General features: G+C 47.9%; 1 long non-coding RNA gene across 2 annotated transcripts in view; it reads left to right on the forward strand.

The window, feature by feature from the left end:
* The window catches only part of LOC105996733, a 12,036-nt gene extending 6,208 nt beyond the window's left edge, over positions 1–5,828 (forward strand). For both annotated transcript variants that reach the window (XR_001175619.1, XR_001175618.1), the window contains exon 3: positions 5,645–5,828. This is a non-coding gene — a long non-coding RNA (uncharacterized LOC105996733). The remainder of the gene's footprint in view (positions 1–5,644) is intronic.
* The last annotated feature ends 6 nt before the right edge of the window (positions 5,829–5,834 follow it).

Raw genomic sequence — 5,834 nt, forward strand, 5'->3', positions numbered from 1 at the left:
GCCGGAGCTGGGGGCGCCGCGGGGCTCGGGAACCGGAATGGGAAGTGCTTTCCCCACCGCCGCGGAGGGCTCGGGCTCGGGCTCGGGCTCGGGAGGCTTGATGCTGCCCTGTGTCGGCTGGCGAGGAAACTTTCTTCCCACCTGTTCGCCGCGTGCGTGGAGTCCGGGGCCCCCGTCTTGCCACCCTGGGGGCGCCGGGCCGCGCCTTCGCCGTGCGCCGTCTTCGCTCCGGGCCTCTCACATCTGGGGTCGCCGCCATCCCAGCCTTCCTGCGCTGGAGACCTGTGCGCCCACCCCGGTTCCTGCTCAGAAGCACGGGTGTCTCGCATCCGGAGCGCCTGTGTGCCAGGCGAACCTCATTTCCCGTCTTCTTACCATCCGGTTATCAGGGACCTTGTAACTTACTCCAAAGGAGCGTCGTTCCTTCTACACGAGGACACTGGAGCTCATGTAAACCGAGTAACTGGTCCGGCTGAATTGCCTGCATGCCAAGCCTTTTTCATGCCTTTTTTTTTTTTTTTTTGGTACTGGCATTGTATTTCTCCTAACGTTATTTCCCCAAGGATGAATAACCTGTATCCTTTCCCTCTTAGGTCTTATTTTCTAAGCCCTTAAATTATTTAGTGGATCTTCCCTGACTCCCTTTCAGTTCTTCCTTCTGAAATGATGGAGCCTGATACACGATACAAGAGCATAACAATGAGCAAGGCAGTAATTCACACACACACACCTTCATTACCTATGGTGTGTCCCATGAGTTCTGGATTTGTAAAGCAGCGGGGCTTTCTAACATGCTAAGCAAGGCAGAGGTAGAAGGGAAGGTGTCAACTTTGCTTCCTTTTACTTTTAAAGCTAGATATGACTTCATTTCGCTTATGGCTAGAAGTTGACTAGTGTGCACTTTATAAAAACATTCTGTTGCCAGAGAGAGGGGCACATGGAATCAAGAGTGTAAAAAGTCAGGGATGGAGACACACCCCTGCAATGCCAGCACTCGGGAGGCTTGCCCAGGGAGTGTGGATTTGAGGCCAGTCTGAGCTACAAGTTAAATAAATAAAATAAATGTTAGGAATGTGTCCTTTGGAGCAGCTTCTGATGTCCTGTCCGTCTGTAGTCTTTTATGAGCCAGTCTTGCACATCAAGAGCCTGCTAGATTGGTAGGGTATCCCCAGAGCCTGGGATCTTTTGACTGGAAAGATAGTTCTCTTCTCCCGCTGGTGCAGGTGTTCCTGGGGGTAGGTTCCTCCTTTTGCCAGAAGTGACCCAAGGCTGGATGAGGAAGAGGATGTAGCTGATCTGGCTTGTTCTCTTTCTTTGGACACTTCCCTTTGGAACCCAGCCATCGTTTTCATAGGAAAGGCCAGGCCACGAGGAGGAACCATGTTGCCGCGCCTGCATGAGCCTCCCGAAGGAGCCAAGCTCCCAGCCTCTGAATCTTCCAGCCGTGGCCCACACGTAGAAAGCAGAGAGATAGATCTTCCTCCCCTGTATCACTCTCTAAAATTCTTTTTAAATTAATAGTTTGCCTTTACAGCCATTTCAGGCTTACAGTAAAACTGGGTGGATCTTAAACAGGTTCTGTGTGTATATCTCATCTGCACACATTCACAGCCTACCCCACGATTGACATATACCTGAGAGTCCACATCTGACACATTGTCACTCAAAGCCCATAGGTTGCATTTGAGTTAGCTCTTAGGATTGTACATTCTATGGCTTTGGAGAGCTAGGTAGTCATGTGTTATATCATGACGGGAGGTGTCCACTCTAGCAAATGGCATAGTTTACCACCTGTCCATCTGCTTCCCTCACCCCTGGCACCCACTGATCTCTTACTGTCTCCCTAGTTTTTTCACTTTGAGAAATGGAATCATTTAATAAGTGTGCACTTTTTTCCCCATTCCCCCGTCTTTTCATGACTTGATGACTTGTTTCCTCTTAAGACTTTATCAGTTCTTGAACTGTAAACATCATAAAAACGACCGCTATAATTTTAAGCCACTAAGTTTTGAGGAGATTTAGTTTTCAGCAATGGAGACATGATAAGAGAGGGGCTGTGAGTAGAGACACAGGTTCAGAAGTTGGACTTGGGGCCTGAATGCAAAGAGCAGCAAGGAACCCTTTCCCTGCTGTCAGTTACTTAGATTCCATTGCACCGATCATCTCCAGTACTTACTGCAGCATAATGAATCACCCCGAGTTAGGGGCTTAACACAATAGGATTGTTTAATAACTGCAGTTATGTGGCTTTTGCTTTTGGTCTGCCACATGGCTGCAGTGAGATGGGGCTGGAATCATCTGGACTCATCTATCTGGAAGGCTTCCTCCCATGTTTGGTGGTTGTTTCTGACAGGCAGCTGGAGTAGCTTCTGATGTCCTGTCCATCTGTAGTCTTTTATGAGCCAGTCTTGTAAATCACATACCTCACTTCTTCCAGAGTCACGAGTCTCATTTTACGATCAGGAGGCGGGATCATGGGCTTTCGCCTCTGGTGGATAGTATGTCACTGTCATTTTGGAAGAAGTGAGCATATCACAGTCATTGCTGTTTTGGTTTGAACTTGATCCATGGCACTGTAATGCCCATGGTGGACATAAGGCTATAGAGTGAAGGTGAGAGACAGGGAAGGTGACAGCTTCTGTGACTGGGAGGAGTGGAGTCTGAGGGAGACCTGGCTCTGCCTGGGATGTTCCAGAAGGAGTTGCCTGAACTGGGCTTTAAAGAATGCAAGTGGCGCATAGGTCATTTCAGGATGAGGGCGCCCGCTGGAGTAAAGACCTGAGTGTATATGTATGTGTACTCATGTGGGGAGTACATAGCCCACTGAAGTCTGAGTATCGTACAGAGCCTGTGTAGGTTGTAATGGAAGATGAGGTCGAGAGAGTGTGAGGAAATTTGTTGTGAAGGCCCTTGTGTGTCATAATAAGAAGCCTGAGGTCCCCCACCCCCCATTCCCTGTGGACAAAGCCTCTGATGGCTTTTAAGGGAGATTAATGTTGTGACCAAGAAACTTTTACTATAATTGGGAAGGTTGCTTAGATAGAGGCCAGCTGGGAAACTACATGGAGGCTTCACCTTTAAGTCTGTTTCATAATAAGAGTCCAGGTTCAGGGGTTAGAGGGGTTCAGGTGGGAATCTGGCGGTGAATGAGAAAGTCTGTTTTCATAATTCTGAAGTTACTGAGACTAACTGTATTTCAGAATTTAGAACTTTTTGTATGAAAAAAATGATCTGGTCTGTTTACTATGTTTTACAAGATCTGAAGCAGTGCACTGTAATCCGTCATGTTTATTTCTGTAGCAAAATGGATGCACCAAGTGGAATAAAAACTGTAAATAGCCTCACATTAAATTAGATCAGATTTTGCCACATCAGTTTAAAAAGACTTTTCCAGTGGTTTGGATCTGGGAATTGGGGTGGGGTGGGGGTGGGGGGATGGTGTCCACATGGGAGCCAGTGTTTGGGTCACAGGAACTTGTGAATATTGAGGGACTTAGCACAGCAGCCTGGCCTCTGTGCTGGCGTCTTTGTGACCTTTGGCTGGAGGGTTTGCAGTGGTTGCACTGCACTTTGAAGAGGAGGGGATTTGCATGTCTGCAGGCATCCAGGAGGATGTCCCGGCAGCTGTGAGTCAGGACTGTCTGGTAAAAACTGGGGGAAGCAGATTGGGCTCCCAGGTACACACCCTCAGCCTGAGGACCACACATCAGCTAATGGAATTGTCTCCCTTCTTCTCCCATCCCCTTTTCTAAAGCTTTCAACTACTCAATTACTTAAGAGGCAGGAAATTGGGGATAGGTAATTCTGACTATTAGAGAGGAAGGTCCAACATTGAACATCTCCAGGAAACTGGGCTGTGCATGATAAAATAGGTACTTTCATAATTCAGTGGAAATGAACTTGACATTTCCCAGAAGACTGATGTTGTAGAATTATAGGGTGCCTGGTTTCTAGGAGGATGACAGGTGGTGACCCGTGTGGAAGTGGAAGGAGACTTTATAGTTTGTATATGTGTACACACACACTTAGATTTCTGATCCATTTGGAAGTTATCCTTGTCTATGAATCTAAATTTGTTTTTCCACATGGCTATGTAACTCTTATAACCCTATTAATGAAACTGTTTTCCCCCAGTAACTTTTAAGTATCATCTTAATCATAGTCTAGATTTCTATGTGTTACGGGCTTATTTGTGGAGTTTAAGTCCTGTCTGGTGGCCTGTTAATGTACCAGTACGGTTTTAATGACAGGGGCCTGTACTATGTAGCATTTTAGGATCTAATAGAACAATTCCCTTTCACAACTCATTTTATTTTCCTACGTACTGCTTGTATGCACTTTCTCCTGTGAACTTCAGTGTCATCAATTTGTCTAGGTTCATACAAAAGAATTTTACTGGAGCTTTTGGTGCTGTTATGTCCTATCAAGGAGAAGGGATGATCTCAAGTATTTTTAATCTCATGTAGGTCTTGAGTGTTTCTTGTTAAAAAAAATTTTTTATTATACTACAGCTTTTGTTAACAGGGGTTCCTTATCTCTCTTCTGATGAGTTGCTATTTGTGGATAAAGACTATTGACTTGAGTGTTAATCTTTCCATTTGGTTTAGTTTTGTTATTGTTTTACTTTGCACCATCAGCGAATAGTTTTACTCTTTTGCCTTCCATTTTTAATTGTTTTCTATGATCCAATTGCATTGGCTGATCAGTGGCTATTTAGATCTTGGGTAGCACGGCTTTTAATCATTATTCTTATATTATTGTGTGTGTGTATGCCAGTCATGGGGCTTGAACTCAGGGACTGGGTGCTGTCCCTAAGCTAGTGCTGTACTACTTAAAGCCACAGCTCCACTTCTGGCTTTTGATGGTTAATTGGAGATCAGTCTCACAGACTTTCCTGCCTGGACCGGCTCCTAACTTGGCTCCTCAGATCTCAGATCTCAGCCTCCTGAGTAGCTAGGATTACAGGTATGAGCCACCAGCACTAGGCTATAGATATTGATACAAATTAATTGTACAAACGTTCACTGTGACTTGCTGTCTGCCCTCCTATTTCCTCATGTCCCCCCCCTCACCTCCCCCCATCAGCCTGAGTCCCTCCTACACTTTTTAGTGGTTTTTTTGTTTGCTTCCCCAAACAAGAGAAAACATATAATACTTGTCTTTCTGTTTCTGGCTTATTTGGCTTTACACGAAGCCCTCCAGTTTCTTTCCATTTTCCTACAAATTACACGATTGCATTCTTCTGGCTCAATAATACTCCCTTGTGTGTGTGTGTGCCACGTTTCCTTTGTCCATTCATCCGTGGACAGGCATCTGTTCTCCAGCGGGGCCCCTGTGGATGGCGACAGCATGGCGTGTTGGTGTCTCCCGCCATGGGTGGGAAGGCCTCTGGTGCTGCCCTCCCGGTGGGAAAGGGGATTTGGTTTTTAAAGTCAGTCGTGGTGAGCACCGTGGGATTGGAGGCCGGGTTGGGGGGGCGGCGGGAAGCGGGGTCTGGGCCTCGCTTTGCCTGCTTTGGGGGCTCCCGCCGGGTTGGGCGCGGCCGACGGTGTGGGGAGCGCTTTCCCGAGGGTGTCTGCAGCCGCCCCATCCGGTGTCGCCAGGTCCTTGCGGTAACGGTTGCGTTTCTCTTCTCTCCCTCCAGGTGCGGGTGGCCTCCTCCTCCTCCTCCTCGTGCTGGGGTGACCGCCCCCCACCGCCACCCCCGGGCAGCCCGCGGCCTCCCCCGCGGGGGCAGGATGCTGAAGAAGCAGACGGCAGGGCTCGTGCTGTGGGGCGCCGCGCTCTTCGTGGCCTGGAACGCGCTGCTGCTGCTCTTCTTCTGGACGCGCCCG

Source organism: Dipodomys ordii, unplaced genomic scaffold, assembly GCF_000151885.1.
Source record: "Dipodomys ordii isolate 6190 unplaced genomic scaffold, Dord_2.0 Scaffold135, whole genome shotgun sequence".
Lineage (NCBI taxonomy): Eukaryota > Metazoa > Chordata > Mammalia > Rodentia > Heteromyidae > Dipodomys > Dipodomys ordii.